The sequence below is a fragment of the Mus musculus genome, chromosome 3 (genome assembly GCF_000001635.26).
Source record: "Mus musculus strain C57BL/6J chromosome 3, GRCm38.p6 C57BL/6J".
Lineage (NCBI taxonomy): Eukaryota > Metazoa > Chordata > Mammalia > Rodentia > Muridae > Mus > Mus musculus.
The window spans coordinates 84,552,606-84,571,676 of NC_000069.6; the positions used below are offsets into that span (position 1 = coordinate 84,552,606).

Below are 19,071 nucleotides of genomic sequence, written 5' to 3' on the forward strand. Positions count from 1 at the left end.
AGTGAGGACTCGAGAGTGCATTTTCATTTTAAAAATGTTTGGAGTTATGTACAACTTTGATACAGCTTCAGGGCACTCTGGACACCCACAGCCACTTCATGTAAACTACTGACACTTTGAGAAACTACAATATGATCCTGATCAAATTTTATAATTAAACCTAACAAGGGCAATAGACACAACTCAAATAAGAGATGTGTCAATCACAGCGCTCTCCTACTCTAAGGTAGTCACAAGGAGACAGAGCTTTTATTCATCTTCTTCCTCTTCCTCTTCTTCCTCTTCCTCCTCCTCCTCCTCCTCTTCCACCTTTATCCGGGCAACTTTAGCAGGCCCCTTGGCCCCCTCAAACTTCCCTTTAGACTGACAGTCAGCGACACCCTTCTCATGCTTCTCCTTCAGCTTTGCTACCTTGGTGACGTAGGCTGCTTTTCACTCTCACTCAAGTTCTTCCACATCTCACCCAGATTTTTTTGCCACATCGCCAATGGAGATGCCAGGGTTTGTGGATTTGATCTTGGGTAGGAATTTGGAGCAGAATAAGAAAAATCCAGATGGAGGTCTTTTGGGGGCATTTGGGTCCTTCTTCCTCTTGCCTCCTTTAGCTGCTACATAATCTTTCATCTCCCAATCATAGCTTACTTTATCTGACTTTGCCATTTCATCAAACTTTGATTTCTCTTTGCTAGACCTCTTGTCTTCCACCTCTCAGAGCACTTCTTGGAAAACTCCGCAAAATTGACTGCAACCTCTGGGTTTTCTTCTTGTGTTCTTCTCTGCATGTCTGTGTGAAGAAGGCATAAGCAGACATCTTGCCCCTTGGTTTCTTGGGGTCACCTTTAGCCATCCTGACTGTATTGTTCGCTAGTCTGGGCCAAAAACTCTTTAAAACGTGATAATCAGCTTCTGCAGGCCAGCACATCCACTGTCTACCACCACTAAGTTAATCCCAGGTAAGGGGATGAGTATACAGCACACACTTTGCTGGATCGTTGGAAACAAATGTTTAAAAGCCAATAATAGACTTGTCTGGAAATAAAAGCTGATCACACTTTCTATTTTCTATTTTATAAGGCAACACCAAATTGTACCTCTTTTCTTTCATGTTCTGATAAGTCTAAGCATATTTTAAGTTCACTGTTGTGCTAAGGAAGAGATCAAAGTTAGTCAAATACTCTACATGGCTAAATATTGCTTTTTTTATGCTGACAGAAAAAGGACATTCATTTTTATAGCAATTGACTCTTGATTCATATGTAGTTGAATATCCTTTTAAAACAGAATTAACCTTATAAATACTAAGACTAATATAAATCAGGAAACTGAGCATGGGTCCAACCCAAAAAATAACTATGCACAGAAGACAGAGTCTAGCTGCTTCTTTAAAACAATTAATAATAATTCTAATTTTGTGTATTGTGTTTATAGATTTGGGTACCTATAGTGGCAAGAAGAGGGCATTGTAATGGGGCCAGAGTTACAGCAAGTGCATGTAGCCAAGGAGCCACGTTTCCTGCTCCAGGTACTAGCTTCGTGAATTCTTTCAATGGAATAAAGTTAGGGCATTAATTAACGTCACTTTTATAGTTGGGGTATCCATACAGTGTACGGTGTATAGCAAGGCCTCAAGAAGCCATGAATTCTCAACCTCAAAACTCCCTGGGGAGTTTTTAACCATTCCACGGAGATGATCACAATTTAGTTGCCATACCGATGGCCAGAAAATTTACATTTACAGGAGATTTACAAAGAGAAAATTTGTTTCTCTTTGAACCAGAGTACTTAGAACTTTGTACTCTGAACTTAGTACTGGACAGATTATAAAGTTGCCTTGTTCAATGTGTCTGACAGCATTATACATGCATTAGAATGGCTACAACTCAAACTGACAAAACCAAGTGTTGTTACCCCACGTGTGAAGCAACTGTATTCATAAAATGGGTGCATTTCATGTTTAAAGTTTATATTTAAAAAATGCCTATTTAGCTTATTTTTTTTAAAAAAAGGTAAAATCCACCCAAAAATGTGTAGATACAAACAAAACCTAATAAAATCATGTTAAAAAAGTATTTAGTAATGATATTAGTTAACATATACCTATCCAATAACCTCATAATTCTATTCCTAAGAAATATACCTAAGGAAAGAAAATGCATATGTTTATTGGAGACACGTATAAGAGCATTCATAAACAGCTTTATCCTAATATCCAAGAACTAGACAATCCAAATATTGATCAAATAAAATGGTAGTGCAGTCATATAAAAGAATACTGCATAGCAATAAAACAGAATAAACTACTGTTATAAACAGCCTACTTAATTCTCCAAAACAAAGCTAGATTCAAAGAGTATATAATATGTGACTGAATAAAAAAGAAATAATAATAGCAGTAATAGTAATAGAGAGAGAAGGCAGTATCATTGGTATCATGAATGGAAGAATTCTGAGTCATGTCCTTGGAGTACCCAAACATTTCTTACACACAAAGAATAAAAATGGGGCTAGAGAGAAGGCTCAGTGGTCTAGGGTTTGTAATGCTCTCCCAAAAGGCCTAAGCTCAGTTCCCAGGACCCACACTGGGCAGCTTATAGTCACCTGTAACTTCAGCTACAGGGAAACCTGATGCCCTCTTCTGGCCTGGCACAGCACTATACACACACAGAGTTTAAAACATAAATTAAAAACAATGAAACCCTGCAGTTTATCAACACTAAACCTCCAAGCTCGGCATGTCAGTGAACGCTTACCAACTGGGAGGCAGAGGCAGGCAAATCTCTGTGAATAAGAGGCCAGCCTTGTCTGGATAGCAAGTTTTAGGCTGGTTAGGGTTTTACAGTGACACCTGTGTTAAAAACAACAGAAACTAAAATCCCCAAAAGCTATTTAAAAATTGAAAAATGCAAGTCACAGACTGCAAAGAAATGTCACTCTGTCTATGTGTGTGTGTTCACCCATGTGTGCATGGTATCTATTTTACACTGAAGCCTTCACACACATGCATACACACACACACAATTAAAACAAATATCCTCATTTGTACATATTTATTCATGACAGCTTTACTCATAACACCTCCAAAATGAAACAAAATGTCTGCCAATAGTTTAGTGAATAGAATAAACTGTGGTCCATCCATACCATGGCATATTCCTGACTAATCAAAAGCTGTAACCTATTGACAAACACACACCATCCCTGGTTAATCTCGTGTAACATGTCGAGTGAAAGAGCTGAACAAATAAGAAAACCACATGTTGTAAGAGCCCATTTACACACAATTCTAGAACAGCCATTCTGTCATGAGAGATCGGTGCTGCCCAGGAGAGTGGGTGCAGGGTAAGCTGATGCAAAAGGGCTCAAGAGAGTGGGTGACAGCTGCTCTGTACCATGACTAAGATTAGAGACTGCCAACCTTATCCATTTGTGAAAATTCACTGGGCTTCACATATGAAACAGGTGTATTTTGGATATATCTACAATAATCTGATGATTTATTTTGGGGAAACAAAGTTTTGAAAGACACATTTCACCATTATTTTTCCTTTCAGAATTGTTTTATTAAGCCATAAATGTACAACAGCTTAACTCTACACATGTGCTTAAATTTTTTAAGGAAAAATTATTATACCATGAAACCATTTGAGAAAATGGTTGCATGTATCACCTGAAACAAATATAAAATTATCAAGGAAGGGATGCTTCTATACTCTTACAAATAAATACTAGAAACAAACAACAGTCTAAAAGAAAAGAAACTGTCTCGAAGGCTTTTTTAAAAAAAAAACCAAACAAACAATTCTTCCTCCATTAGAAGGTTATTAAACAGTCCAGTCCATTCAGAGCCTCTGGTGTCTTCAGCCACATCACTTCATATTTGTGCATAACTGAGATTAAGGGTTACTTAGCACTGTTTTTTTGTCTTGTTTGTTGTTTTTTGGTTTTGATTTTTGTTTGTTGGTTTGTTTTCAGGTTTTGGAGACAGTAGTTCTCTGTGTCCTGCAATTCACTCTACTCACTGAATTCACAGAGAGAGACCTCAGAGTCTGGCCTGCCTCTTCGGGGATTAAAGGCATGCACTACCACTGCCCAGCAAGCACTGTAATTTTAACCTAAAGCTCTCCTGTTCCCTAGACTCTTGTCCTCTCCAATCTATACAACGAAGCCCAGAGCAAACAGGAAGAGGCTCCATACTGGCTCCTCCCACTCCCTCCACTGCCTCAGGACAACAGCTTCCCCCATCAGGTATCCCCTCAGCATTCGTTCCCTCTGGCAGCAAGTTTTCCACTCTTCACTGGACCACTGTTAGAGAGTTGCAGGTTATAAATCCAAGACCACTGTACTTTTCACATCTGTCACTTCCTCCTCTGCAGCTGTCATAACCACAGCCCCCCACCCCGACTGCCATATCCCACTTCTCCACCATCCTCCATAATCAGGAGAACCTACAAAATGGTACCTTCAGGTGTACCTCCATATCCATTATAGCCATCCCCACAGCTATGGACACTTCTATAGCTATCATATTCTGCATTCCCCACAAGCACATACACATTGCTTCCTGGTCTTGGCCCAAAATTGCCTCAGCCACCACAAAACTCCCCAAACCTCCACTCCATTCCTAAAACTCGAGACTCCTGCATTTCTTGCCTAGATAATGCTTTTCTCACTTTTGCTTTATGATCACTGATGGAATAATACTTTGCAATACAATTTAATCACAGAATCACAGTCATAAATGTAGCAAAATCAAGGCCCCTCTTCTTCCTTCCAGACTGCTATCAGGAATTATTTCACCATCAATTTTCCCACATTCTCCAATGTAATCTGTAAGGCGGTGTTCCTCAGGATCTTCCCTAACCCTACCAAACAGCTTCTTCAGTTACAAGACATGCAGGTTTTCCAGCCTCCTCTCTTAATATGAAATGTCTGACTCAACTACTCTCCCACCTATGACATGCGGCTTTGCAGTCAAGGCAGCATCACCCTCAGCCAAGGATGAGAAGCTACATATCAAACCATATCACCTTGTGCTCGCAACGCCTCAGAACCGGTCTGTGAGCTTTCCCCGCTGCTCCAAGTCGCTTCTTAAACCTCCTGTGGTTTCAAACCAATAAAGAGTTTATAGAACGATTCCTTTTCTGCTTCCTCTCCAAAGAAACCATTTTTAAAGTTTTCTTCATTGCAGACTCAGTTGCTTCAGGCAGATTTACAGCAGTTGAAGAAGATGAGAAAGACTTCCAAACACTGGCAAAGCCTCACCATGCTGCTGTCCTGAGGGAGCACCTGCACACAAAGCAGCACACCTCACTTCCCACTTCACCATTCCCTTCCCGGTTTGCTTGTTTGTTTGTTTGTTATTTTGTTTCTCTGCCTAGCCCTGGCTGTCCTGGAACTCCCTCTGTAGACCAGGCTGGTATTGAACTCACAGAGATCTGCCTGCCTCTGGCACCTAGTTCCAGAGATTAAAGATGTGGACCACCATGCTCCGCTCCCATTTCACCATTTTTTAATGGCAAAGGGATTATTTTTCCTGGAAGTTCAAGCTCCACCTATAGCAAGGTATGTGGTGTCACTCTGATCACTGTGCCCACCTATAAGGGACTGACTTGTGGCTCTACAACCCAGCCGCAAAAGAAGTTTGTCATCTTGCCAACTGTTTCAGCAACAAAGAAAATAAAAACTGTCCTCTACCACTATAAAATGGCTGCAGCAGCCTAAGTGCCATTTACAAACACCCTGTTTCAATCCAGGACCTGAGGATCCCAAGCAGTGCCTCCTGTGAGCATGCAAACATGGAAATGTCAGACTATGGCAGCGCTTGAGGTGCACTCAGTCAGAGGAGGGAACCCTGCTCCCATCCTAGGCCTCTGAAGTAGCAATGAAGGCATAGCTGGTTTGCCAAGCCGGACTTCAGCCAAGGGGTATGGATTTCCCATTGGCTCATTTGTTTGGCTGCCCAGCTGCAGTTCCCTCTCAACATTGAGAAACCCTCCATATTTTCAGCCTTGAAGGCAGGGGGGGGGGGAGCTTTAGGAAGCCTCCTTTTCTGAGTACCTGAGTGGGAGCTCGCCTCAGACTCAACAGCAGATGAATGGAAGGTCCTCCAGTATCTTTACGAATGTTTGGAGGTAACTCTGAAATGGTTTACCAACTCCCCAGATTCCAGTATGCTTGAAGCAGGTTTCCTAGCTTAAAGGAAGGATCCTTACTCTAATACAACACACTCACCCTACTACCAGAGGTCACCGCTAAAGAGACCGTGATTTACTACAGGCCAGCACTCAAGTAAGAGCATCACATGAATTATTTCACTTAATACTCACAGCTGCCTATAAGATAAATACATTCTCAACTGACAGTGAGGACACTAAGGGCTAAAAAGTTAAAGAGTTAAATTAAACATTGCACATCCTCCGGTGAGAGGAAGAACTAACAATAGTACTAACTATGTCAGATGCTCTCCTTGTGGACTTCACATAAGAACTGGTTGGATTCTCTCTGCTTCATGTATGCCAACACATATAACTGTCTCTGGGCCTCAGGACTTCTGTTTTTAGGAAATCCACTGAGGTCAGCTAGCCACTGATGAACTGGGATTCAAACCTGGCATTCTGGTTTGAAACTTTAACTTTACAATACACCATTTCTTCAAGGATGACTGAAATTAAATAATGAATTAAAATTATCGAATCAAGTATATCAACAATGCCAAGGTTGAGAAACTCAGTAGACAGTCCGGTAAGCAAACTCTTCAGACCAGCAGGCCCAAGTTAGCATCTATTCACTCTTTCTTACAAAGGCAACCATGGCAGCTGCATTAGAAGAGGACACACTCCCATGCCTTCAATAAACCTAGCAGCTCTCCAGCAAGCTTTCCAGACACAACAAAAATAGTATGGATCCAAAAACAACTTAGCTTGTCCCCTGTTCACTTCTCCAACTGCTTCTCAGAACAAAACCTTCCCTAACTCTCCTCACATTAGCCAATTTGGCAACCAAACGTTAAGTTCATCTTTACCCTAAGGATACAGAATAACTCTGCCCACTATCAACTCAACTCTTTTCTACCTTTTCTATAGCTGGCAAGACCAGCTTGTTAAATGTTCATATAGTGTTTTTTCTAAATCCTGAAAATAGATATCTTGATGTTACAAAAGGGTTTCCTCACAGAGCAACTGGGGACAGGATCCTTCCAGTCTCCATCTGTGTCACAGAGTTAACCCTGTGGCACAGCTCTCTGAACTTAAGTCCTACCCAGAGAGAGCTGGTCTCCCAGGAATTCGAACACACCTAATATCACAAGTTCCCAGGAGGGACAGGCTCCAGTCAGAGACAGCAAAACCAATTAACACCAGCGATAACCAGATGGCAAACGGCAAGTGCAAGAAGCTTACCAACAGAAACCAAGACTACTTGGCATCATCAGAACCCAGGTCTCCAACTATAGTAAGTCCTGCATACCCCAACACACTGAATTTTTTTTTTTCGAGACAGAGTTTCTCTGCATAGCCCTGGCTGTCCTCGAACTCAGAAATCCACCTGCCTCTGCCTCTGCCTCCCAAGTGCTGGGATTAAAGGCATGCGCCACCACCACCCAGCACCCAACACACTGGAAAAGCAAGATTCAGATTTAAAATCACATCTCATGGTGATGATAGAGGACTTTAAGAAGGACATAAATAACTCCCTTTAAGAAATACAGAAGAACACAAGTAAACAGCTAGAAGCTCTTAAAGAGGAAACACAAAAACCCCTTAAAGAATTACAGGAAAATGCAACCAAACAGGTGAAGTAATTGAACAAAACCACCCAGAATCTAAAAATGCAAATAGAAACAATAAAGAAATCACAAAGGGAGACAACCCTGGAAATAGAAAACATAGGAAAGAGATCAGGAATCATAGATGCAAGCATCGCCAACAGAATACAAGAGACAGAAGAGAGAATCTCAGGTACAGATACCATGGAAAACATTGACACAACAGTCAAAGAAAATGCAAAATGCAAAAAGCTCCTAACCCAAAACATCCAGGAAATCCAAGGCACAATGAGAAGACCAAACCTAAGGATAACAGGTATACAGGAGAATGAAAATTCCCAGCTTAAAGGGACACTAGATATCTTCAACAAAATTATAAAGGAAAACTTTCTGTAACCTAAAGAAAGAGATGCCTATGAACATACAAGAAGCCTACAGAACTCCAAATAGACTGGACCAGAAAAGAAATTCCTCCCGTCACATAATAATCAAAACACCAAATGCACAAAACAAAGAAAAAATATTAAAAGCAGTAAGGGAAAAAGGTCAAGTAACATATAAAGACAGACCTATCAGAATTACACCAGACTTCTCACCAGAGATTCTAAAAGCCAGAAGATCCTGGGCAGATGTCATACAGACCCTAAGAGAACACAAATGCCAGCTCAGGCTACTATACCCAGCAAAACTCAATTAACATAGATTGAGAAACCAAGATATTCCATGACAAAAACAAATTGACACAATATCTTTCCACAAATCCATCCCTACAAAGGATAATAAAGGGAAAACTCCAACACAAGGAGGGAAACTACACCCTAGAAAAAGCAAGAAAGTAATCTTTCAACAAACCCAAAAGAAGATAGCCACACAAACGTAATTCCACCTCCAACAACAAAAATAACAGGAAGTAACAATCACTTTTCCTTAATATCTCTCAAAATTAATGGATTCAATTCCCCAGTAAAAAGACATGGACTAACAGACTGGATAAGTAAATAGGACCCAGTATTTTGCTGCATACAGGAAATGCACCTCAGTGACAAAGACAGACACTACCTCAGAGAAAAAAGCCTGGAAAATTTAAGCAAATGGTCCCAAGAAACATGCTGGAGTAGCCATTCTAATAAAATCAATTTTCAACCAAAAGCTATCAAAAAAGATAAGGAAGAACACTTCATGCTCATCAAAAGAAAACTCTAACAAAATGAACTGTCAATTCTGAACATCTATGCTCCTTCTAATGAGGGGCACAAAGGTTGCAGGAAGGAAGTGCTCTCTCTGAAGTACGGATTTGGCAGAGCTTGGCCTGAGGTCAGTGTCTCCTAGCACTTGAGCTGGTTCTCCTCAGTTTCATTTAGCAGGTTCATTTGGAGCCATACTGAACTGACACTTTGTGATACATATAGTCCCTCATTTTAATAGATTGTGTTTGTTTCAGTGGTGGAGGAAATTTCAGAGTATTTAAATTATGAGCTTATTAGAATTGCTTTGTCTTTGTACAGGCAAACAAAAATCTGAATAATTTCATCTAACACAAAAGGCATTTGTACTGTTGGCACTGGAACAAAATATGGTTTGTCTGGGGATGCATAATGAGCCCACTAAGCACCGCGACCCTCCTCGTCTAAGCCTGAACTAGCACAATTGGGCTGGAATATTTGCAGCTTTTCCTTTTGCTCTCTGCCTACTTTCTTTACTTCTTTTTTATCTAGAATTGACTGAAATTAAGAATTTAATCCTACAAAACTGGTAGGAAATACAACTACTAGAAAGCAAAAATAAAAAATACCATCTGAACATAAGCAGTGACCTAATGTTGAAGTATTTTGGGGTACTTTTTACTGCCTTTTCAGAAAACTTTATAAAAATATGATAGATTAAGGAAACATCTGAGGAAACGTTAAACTTATTATTATACCTTTAATTTTACTTGCTTGGTGGTAAACTAGGTTGAGCAGTTACATTGGTTTGAATTTGCACTGTTAATTAAATTGTTAAAGAAATTAAAACTACTTTTAAATAATGATATAGGTGGCAAGGCTGTAGATCTTTTCTATGAACATTCTAGGTTTTTCTAAGCATTTTTTAGAAATTAAAGGTTATCGTGCATAAACTTTTTTTTTTATAAACTTGTTTCTAATATGTTTGTTTTACCTTATTATGATAACTTTTGGCCTTTGGATGAACTTTGTCATTGATACTTGTCTCTATGACAATCTACCTATAAGTGCCCAGTTGTCAAATGGAAACCCTTTCGGGTTTTTTTTTTTTTTTCCTTAATTGGATATTTGATTTATTTACATTCCAAATGTTATCCCCTTTCTGGACTTCCCTCCGGACATCCACTATCCCATCCCCCCTCCCACTGCCTCTATGAGGGTGCTCACCCACTCCTGCCTTCCTGCCCTGGCATTCCCTTACACTGGGGCATCCAGCATTCACAGGACAAAGGGCCTCCCCTCCCATTGATGCCCAACAAGGCCATCCTCTGCTGCATATGCAACTGGAGTCATGAGCTCCAGGTGTACTCTTTGATTGGTAGTTTAGTCTCTGGGAGCTCTGAGGGATCTGGTTGGTTGATATTGTTGTTCTTCCTATGGGACTGCAAGCCCCTTCAGCTCCTTCAGTCCTTTCTCTAACTCCTCCATTGGGGACCCCGCGTGCAGTCCAGTGGTTGCAAACATCCACCTCTGTACTTGTCAGGCTCTGGCAGAGCTTCTCAGGAGACAGCTATATCAGGCTCCTGTCAGCAAGCACTTCTAGGCATCCACAATAGTGTCTGGGTTTGATGCCTGTATATGGAATGTATGTTGGGTAGGGAAGTTTCTGGATGGCCTTTTCCTTCAGTTTCCACTTCACACTTTGTCTTCAACACCAACCCAATAGAGGGGCACTCTATAGTTTTCTACAGCAGACCATAATCAAGACAGAATTAAATTACAGATATAAATGTTAATGTGTAGAGCCTTTTTTTCTCCTCACCTTTTAAGTTATTTTGATAATTCCATGGCTTCAAAAGACAGAGGATTCTCAATCCCATTATTATAAATAGAGAAAACAGATATGCTAAATCCAGACAATTATTGGATTTGAATAAGTCTATGGGAATTTTGTCCATTTTCTTATTTGTTGCAAATCAAGCGTGAGCATCATGATCTTGAGCGTCCCACTGTATCTAATGACTCATCTTCTGCTTGTCACTGTCATGTCTACTCTGCACCAGTCTCAGCTGCTAGCTGCCTCTTGAAAGATACTCCCCTTCTTCCCTCAGTCACACCCATTTATCGCCTCAGGACCTCCACCCCTTCCTCAGACACACCAATCTTATTTTTAGCTTTGCTGTTCCCTGCCAGGAAGACTCTTACTCTAGATTTTTGCATGACTCTCACCTCATTCAACTTTCTACTGAAACTTTGTATCCTCAGACCGCTACCTTTACCCAACTTTGTTAGTGAGTCCTCTTTGACACTTTTTAGCCTTTTGCCATGCTTCATGGCATATAACACATTATACTACAGAATAATAAACATATAGTCAACATGTCTGTCTCTATCTACAAAATAAAAGCCAACTCTTCAACCTGACCCTCAGAATCCTTCCAATTATTTTCTTTCCACTAATTATATTTCTTTAGATTTGTTAAATCAAACTCACTCTCCACATACCTATTTCCCAATTTCCTCTCCCCATCTTTGGAAAGGACGTCACTCACGTGCTCAATTCTACACACATATCAAGAGTGTAATGGCACTGTCACCAACATTCCTGATCCTATTCCTCTAAACTTCCACAACCTTTAATCTGTCACTCTACAAGCACTATTACCTTATGGTTTCTTTCTAAATTTCATCAATTAATCAGCATACATTTTAAACACAAGGACTAAATTCATTTTACTGTTTAGACCTCAGAGTTACACAAAAGAAGAATGCAAATAATTATCACTTGCTATGAGTATTACCAGTTGTTATATAAAATTGCTAAATTAAGAGGAAGGCAGAAAAGAACTCAGGCTATAATTCCAGAACAATAAAATACAACCTGTCTTCTCTGATGCTATTTAAAGAATATACTACGTTTGTTTCCCAGATTCTTGCTCCTGTCTTAATCTTTCTGTCTAGTTTCTTAACTTGTCTAATCCTTTCCACTTTCAAGTGATGGTTCCTAATAACTCTGTTAATCTTTCCAAGATGCAAAGTCTTACTGTGTACACTTGGGAGGAAACCTAAGGAGATTAGAGCCTAAACCTAGTCCAATGCCTGGCATATGTGAGTATCTCAGCAAGTGGTACAACTGGACTACTGTTGAGCCTGGCTTACTCCACAAAACATAAAGAGCTCCAATTCTATCCACACTATGGAAAAAGACAGGACTTCATGGGCCCCATGTTGTATTTTTGCTTTACCAAATCCTGTAAGTCAGTCACCTGCCTGAAAGTTAAGTTTATTCAACTAAAACAATAGAAAATCAGTAACTGCTTTAACTATGGAATTGAATTATTCTATAGATCTATGTGGAACAAAAGAAAGCATTGCTTGTGCTTAATATTATTATGTGCCAAAAACAACTATACTGACTTGAGCTTATTTTAAACAAAATCATTGTTTATTCTTTCTCCCCCATTTAATTACCTACAATAGTCTATTCTCTTTCTTTTCTTTCCTTCTTTCTTTCCTCCCTAGTTAATCTTTCTCCCTAGTTTGATGAGCTACAATGGTCGGCGTTATAGGGTTTCATCAGAACCAATTATAAAACCTTCAAAAAGAAAAAGAAAAAAAGAAAAACAAAGCAGGAATCAGACCCTGTGTCTATCACTGCAGGTGTGCTGAGTCTCAAGCATGGCATTCAGTCATTTTTAAAAGCTCTCTTCCCGGGTGGGTTCAGATGAGTGCTCAGGGAGTGAACATTCATGGGAGTAGGTAAGCCAAAATGGGAGCCACCTATGACACTGAATACTACTAGTATTTTGATAGAAACTTTGAGCCACTGTCATATTTCATTATATATTAAATAAAACCTGTACAGTTTTCATTTTTATTTTGATGTGACAAATAAGCTTTACCTTCTAGAGTTTGAGACCAGACAAGTGTTTGTTAGAGTGGATTTAGCTATGTGATGTTTTTATTTATGAGTTAATTTCAATAAAGCAATTTCAGTTTTTTTAAAAGCTATTCTATAGGGCTGGAGAGATAGCTCAGTGGCAAAGAGCATTTCCTGTTCTTCCTAGAGGTCCTGAGTTCAATTCCCAGCAACCACATGATGGCTCACAACCATCTGTAATGGGATCCAATGCCCTCTTCTGATATGTCTGAAGATAGCTACAGTGTACTCATATGTATATAATAAATAAATCTTTAAAAAAAGCTATTCTATAAAGCTTTAGGTCACCAAAGCAAGTGTAAGTTATTCCTTATTTTAAAGAAGCCTCTCCCATTTTATCTTGTCACTATGCATAAGAGTTTATTATTGAATGGAATACCTTTAGCCACCTCAGTCAAGCTAGACAGTCCGAGGCCTTGATTAAGATGGGCACCTTACAAAGCAACACAAACACCCCAATCACCTCAACTCTAGACTGGACTTCTCCTGTGGCTGCTGAGCTGTACCGAGAGCTGAAGCATCACTGCCACAATCAGACAGCCCTAACAGTGAGACGTGTTAGACACACATTAAACATTCAGTTAAAAGACTGACATCAACCACTGACATTCTTATAAATATTGCACAGCATAATTAACTTATTTGTGGTCAGAATTTGTTTTACAAAACTATCTGGAGCTATATAAATTATCTATTGATTACACAGGTAAATGCTTCTAAGAAAATCAGAAAAAGTACTTATATAGAATGAAGAAATCAATTTTATAAAACCATATATATGTATGAGAAACTTCAAAAGACTATCAACTTGAGCTGACAGATAAAAACTGATCAAATGTCTAAAGCCAAATGTTAGTGCAAACCAGAACACACATCTCTTGCCCATACACTGGAAAAGTAACCTTCAATCCTGTAACAGATGTGACTGCTTGCTGTGTGAGTGACACACAACTCTCAGATTCCACCTGATAAAAGCTTAGTGAGCTACTCCTGCTTCTAATGTATCCAGCAATACATGGGGAATGTCACTAGATAAAAGAGCTCAGGTAAGCACAAAAGTTCCAAAAAGTACTCTCAATCGAATCAGGGAAGCAAACAGAATTGCCAGACATCATGCTAGGCACTAAAGTACAAGAAATGGGCTTCTGCTCTCAAAATAGACTACAAAGAACATTGTTATTGTTAACAAAAAGAATCAAACACCACATTAAGAAAATAATACAGTCCTGGAGAGACAGCTCAGCAGTTAAGAGCACCGACTGCTCTTCCAGAGGTCCTGAGTTCAACTTCCGGCAACCACAGGGTGGCTCACAACCATCTGTAATGGGATCTGATGCCTTCTTCTGGTGTGTCTAAAGACAGCTAGTGTACTCATACATAAAATAAATAAATCTTTAAAAAAGAAGGAGGATGAGGAGGGGAAGAGGAGGAGGGGGAGAAGGAGGGGGAGGGGGAAGGGGAGGGGAAGGAGGAGGAGGAGGGGGAGGAGGGGGGAGGGAGAGGATGGGAGGGGAAGGAGGAGGGGGAGGGGAGGGAGAGGAGGGGAGGGGAAGGAGGAGGGGGAGGGGGAGGAGGGGAGGGGAGGAGGAGGAGGAGGAGGAAGAGGATACAAAATGGCTGAGTGAGATTTAGCCCAAGAGCACAGGATTGGTTCAATTAGAAAAATGTATTAATATATACCATCCTCATAAATTTAACAGGGTAAACATAGTCTTTTCCAAGTATACCGAGATGGAGTATAGATGGCAAAATTAAACACTCATTCAAAATTAAATACTCAAAGAAATAGAAATATAACTGAAAGCATCTTAGTACAAGCATGTGTTGTATCTTATTTAATAAAGAAATAACAGGCATTTCCACTAAGATTGAGAATAAGGCAAAAATTTCAGCCATCTCCACTATTATTCAACATTATACTAGAAGTCTTGACCATTCCAAACAGTTAAGAGAAATTAGAGTAATAATAAAGAACTTTATCTCTATTTGCAAACAATAGGCAGTATATGTCCCCCTAAAAAAATCGATGATAAAAGGAATTCAAAACAAAATCAGCCTGAATATGTAACAACAATCAGTAGGCCAAATGACAGAAAAAAAATCCCATTTGTAATAACAAGACTAAATAGTAATAAAATAAGCAATGTGTAAATGCACACTGTAGCATTCTTTACGACCATAAAACACTGGAAATCATCTATGTCTATACATACAAAAGTGACTAAACTACATCTAAACCAGGCAAGTTCAACTTTTGACACTGTGAAGTGTTGCCATTCACAAGCTTCATGCTCAAGAACCTTATAGCTAAGTTTAGAAAAAAAGTGTCATGATGTCCTAAGTTTACAGTTTTGTGCTGAGCCACATTTATAGCTACCCGTGGCCCATGTAGCTCACAAGCCATAGGTTGGACATGTCTGAAACCTTGAAACTGCTCACTGAAAAAAAAGTCTGACAAGCTCATTTTGCTACCTCTATCTAAGAAGGAACATAAGAAACTGGGCAGGAAGCATAACTCGGAAACAAGGTAGATGGTTCCTCTACAGGGGCAGTGAGAAAATGGTGGCATGAGGAGTTGGGAGGATGGTGAGGTACTGACACCTCTAGCTACAGTTTTAAAACTAACTCTGACTCTTAGAGTCATAATAATGCTCACATACCCTTGAAAATAATTTTAATGAAAACTATAACTAACAGGGTGAGTAGAAACTGAAAAACAGAAATACTAAGAAGTCAATCTGTGTAGTAGACAGATAACTAAGCAAGCAGAGAAGAAAAGAAAATCAAATGGAGTGGACAGATGGTCACGAAGCAAATGTGTACCCCACACGTGGGAGAAGCAGGAGGGGCAGCACTTCAAGATCAGACTCAGCTGTGCACAGCAGGAGGCTACCTAAAGGTTAAATGAAAATCTGTGTAAAAGGAAAAAAGGAATACAAGAAAATATAGATATTGGGAACTTCATTTCAAACTGTCACAGGGAAGTTATAAGAGAGGAAAATGCTAACACAAACCCTGTGAGGTTGACCTGGAATCAAACTTTTAATATGTCTGCATATACGGGCGTTAGGTTCTCTCTGTACTGAGGAGTCTAGAAAGACTAAGTATACTTGCGCCCTAAGTCTTGGTCTCTAAACAGCATTCTCCAATGAAAAGAATAAAGATTCGGGGACAAACATTTCACTCTAAGGATGAGTCAAGAAAAACAGAAGAGACTACAATATCATCTAGTCAGAAAAATAAGGAAAATTTCCAAAAAGAATGGGAACACATCCAAAGAAAACAGGTGTGAGCTGAAGGAGCCACTAGTTGCTAAAGTTGGCTTAAATTGAGTAACAGCAACAAAACAGCATTTAAGGAAACAGACTAACAGGAGCCAGCCCTTAACAACATTCGCAAATAAATAAGTAAATGGGGAAAAGACCCTCGGAACTGAAAATACGAACGGAAGCAGATGGTGAGATGGCACAATGGGTTTAAAGCCTTGCTGTGCAAACCTGAGGTCCAACCCCAGCACCCACATAAAAAGCTGGGCATGGTCATGTTGCGTTGGGGAGGCAAGGATTGCTGAAGCGTCCTGGCCTCCAGGCCAGCTTCAAGCTCAATAAGTAGGAATCAGTCGCAAAGGGATGAAGTGGAGAGTGGGTGAGCAGAGCTCTGAAAGCCTCCTCTGGGGGTTCTGAGAATGCACAGCAAGCTGGCACCCAACTGTGCTCATACACCATCCATCCAATGATACAACTGGCGGGCGGAGGCACCAGTTCCTCAAGTCTGAGGCCAGTTTTGGCTACATCTTGAGTTTCTGGGATACACAGTGAGACTTTTATCTTCAAAGGGGGTCGCAGATTGAGAAAGAGAACGGGAAACAGGATCATCAGGTTAACACCACAAACATTGCAGACCACACCCACTTGATAGATGCTAAAATTAGAAGGCCAATTTTTGAGAAAAAATGGATCAAGGTTGGTTTTCCAGATTTTCCCACAATATACTTACCAACTAAAAGAAAAAAAAAAAAACAGTAACTTCAGAGTGGAAAAATTCAGCATTCAAACTCAAAGAGACCAAGGAACTATGACAAATGAGATATATTGTTTTCGTGGTATTCTTGCTAAAAATGTGTGGGCCTGAACTAATCATGAAAGCAAAATAAACACAAATGAAGAGACCGTCTGGGGTGACGTGACTATGAAGAGCCTCCAGAGGCTCATAGATTTGAATGTCTAGTCATCAGGGAGCTGCACTATTGGAGAAGACTTGGGAGGTGTGGCCTTGTTGGAGGAAGTGTTTCACTGGGTTTGGGTTTCAAAGGCCCATGCCAGACCCAGTATGCATGCACACACATGAGCATGTGTGCGCCTGAGCATGTTCTCTCCCCCCACAGAACTCCGAGCTACCTCTCCAGCACCCTATCCACCTGAGTGCTGCCATGCCCCCCGCCCCCGTGATGATAATGACCTCCCTGTGAAGCTGAAGCAAGGCCACAATTAATGCTTTCTTTTATTTATAGATGGATGAATAGATGCCTTTGTCACAGTGTCTCTTCATAGCAATAGAACAGTCACTAAGGCACAGTCTATAAACTATCTGATTATACTTGTCAAAAAGTATAATTTTCATGACAAACAAAGGAAATTTACAGAGTAGAAAAGACTATGGAAGCTGGACATAGTGGCACACACCATTAATCACAGCATTCGGGAGGCAGAGGTAGGGACATCTCAGTGAGTTTGAGACCAGCCTGATCTACTAAGTGAGTTTCAGGACAGTTAGAGCTATATATTGAGACCCTACCTCAAAAAGGAAAGGAAAGGGGAAAGGGGAAAGGGGAAAGGAAGAGGAGAAAAGTATGGAACCGGAACTAAATTCAGTGCAGGTTCCTTCCTAGACAGGATCCTATAATTGAAAAATAGTAGTTAAAAATTTAGGCTAATTTCAACAAGGGTAGCTTATCAATAATGTTATACTAATGTTGATTATTTGCTCTTGATAATTACAGTTATGTAAGACATTAGCAATAAGGGGAACAGGGTGAGCAATATAAGAAATTCATTTTACAACTGTTAAAGAACCTAAAATTAGAACAAGGGCTTTAAATAATAAGCATTTCTAAGCAGAAGTGGAGAAGTTGCCTTGAGCTAGAAGGGGAAATTTCTTCCGCTGAGATCGGACTGGAAAGAAAAGGCCTACAGATGGAAAGTGAAAGACAGCTCAGGCCCTCATTTCTCTTATCTTCTCTCTGGTGAGAAGGGAGTAACTGTCTCCAAGATCAAACAGTAGCAATTAGGAAACTATGAGACAACTAAATAAATGATCAAGGCAGACAGAGGCTACAACATATCTGAGAATTGCAGAGATATTAAATCCATGCAATTTTACCTGTCCCATTCTATTCCATGCTTATTTTTTAAAGTTATGTTTATCCGTAACTTAGATGACTAATACACATATGTGGGCATGAGACCTAAAAAGCCATGTTCGTGGGGATGGAGAGATGGCTCAGCTGTTAAGAGCACACACTGCTCTTGTAGAGGACCTAAGTTTGGTTTCCAGCACCCATTTCAGGTCGCTCACAACCACCTGTAACCCTGTTCCAGAGGAACTTAGCACCTCTGACCTCTGTAGACTCAGACCCAGACACACACACACACACACACACACAAGCACACACATGCACACACTTTAAAAAAAAATAATAAAGTTAATGAGACAGGCATAGTGGTGCAGGCCTTTAATACCAGGAATCAATAGGCAGAATTAGGCAGATCGCTGAGTTCAAGGCAAGCCTGGTCTCCATAGCAAGTTCTAGGAAAGCGAGGGCAAAACAGAGAAACTTATCTTGCAAAACAAAAAAAGTTAGGGACTTGTAATTTGTGCTGTGTGTGTGTCTGTGTCTGCAGACATATACATATATACATACACATGACAGGCAGGATGATTATTTAAGCCTCAAACCTTACCAGTTTAAGGCTAATGAGTGCCTGTCTGTCTGTCTCTCCCTCTCCCTCCCCCCCGCCCCCACACTAAGCCATCCATTTTCTGCTAGAGGCATATCTCAAGTGGTAGTCTGTAGTGCTCTGAATTAGCAAGGCCATGAAGTAAAGCCTACCCACTCTCACAAAAAAAGATACACCTTTTCTGAACTTTATAGAAGGGTAACTCTTTTTTCTTTTCTTTCTTTTTGTTTTTTCCTGATAAGTTTTTCT

The 19,071-nt window shown here is 40.1% G+C and overlaps 1 protein-coding gene and 1 pseudogene across 4 annotated transcripts in view; both read right to left on the bottom strand.

The window, feature by feature from the left end:
- Nucleotides 1–19,071, bottom strand: part of Arfip1 (ADP-ribosylation factor interacting protein 1) — an 86,659-nt gene that overhangs the window by 56,513 nt on the left and 11,075 nt on the right. The gene's annotated exons all lie outside the window — the stretch shown is intronic.
- Gm8813 (predicted gene 8813) lies at nt 53–875 on the bottom strand (annotated as a pseudogene).